General features: G+C 46.2%; 1 protein-coding gene across 1 annotated transcript in view; it reads left to right on the forward strand.

The window, feature by feature from the left end:
• Positions 1 to 616, forward strand: part of LOC125949007 (exocyst complex component 4) — a 4,865-nt gene extending 4,249 nt beyond the window's left edge. Inside the window, exon 8 of the mRNA XM_049675667.1 lies at positions 1 to 616. This exon is cut by the window's left edge and continues 474 nt beyond it. The gene's annotated coding sequence lies outside the window, so the exon portion shown is untranslated.
• Positions 617 to 944: the final 328 nt, after the last annotated feature.

The following is a 944-nucleotide window of genomic DNA, read 5'->3' on the forward strand; positions in this document are numbered from 1 at the left end:
AAAGGATTGTCCTGCCGTTTATGTGCCGTTCTGCAACCGAACAGAATGTCAACGAAGTTCATTGATGGACATGATGGAGCGCTGCGCGATGCTAATACTGCTACTATAGTGCCGAGCTTTATATCGTTTGTTATTCAAGGCGATAGGATGCTGCCAGCATGTGATCAGTAGAGAAGTTACGGAACGCATTAAAACTATTTATTACGATTATGTGGCTTTCAGTTGCCCACCTCATTATGGCCTAAGCGATATAACAGTGATCTGAAAAATGCTTCGTTAAATTCCAACCTAATTTTCGTTAAACTAAATTATGATAGTATACCTCCTTCAAGTGCGCTTTGTTTCGATCCAAAAACTAACTCCAAAGCAAGATACTACCTACGATTCGATCGCAGCAGGACAGAGAACGCACCGAGCGGGACAGATTGCTCAACCGTGATCACAAGTTGCTACTGCTAGTGCTGCCGCTTCTGCTGCATCCTCCTGCTGATGCGTGCTTGCAGTAACATGTAACGCGCGAAGGTTCGTTAATAATCGCACTGCGGGGTTCGCGTGCCTCGCAGCGATGATCTGACCCCGTAGAAATTAGGACAAATAAAAACAAATTCAATTGCATCTCCAAGCAGTAGAACAAATAAATATCCATCCGAAATGCCATCCAGCGAACGGCAATGATCCCGGTTGTTGTGCCCAGATGTTGGAAGAATCGATTTCCTGGACGTCGAAAGATCGTCGATCGGCACCGTACACTACTTACCTTTGGACAGCGCGTGCTCGTTGTCCATTTGGACTGTAAACAATGCTCGCATGCATGGCAATATGTACCCAGCAGTTGCTAGTAGCGATTGCGCCATGCGTTTCATTGCTTTCAATGCGCGTACACTGGTTTCTGTCTCCGCGAGGCGTTTGCTGTGATTGTTGAGAAATGGCCAGCGGGTTTTTGT

This window comes from Anopheles darlingi, chromosome 2 (genome assembly GCF_943734745.1).
Source record: "Anopheles darlingi chromosome 2, idAnoDarlMG_H_01, whole genome shotgun sequence".
NCBI classification, from domain to species: domain Eukaryota; kingdom Metazoa; phylum Arthropoda; class Insecta; order Diptera; family Culicidae; genus Anopheles; species Anopheles darlingi.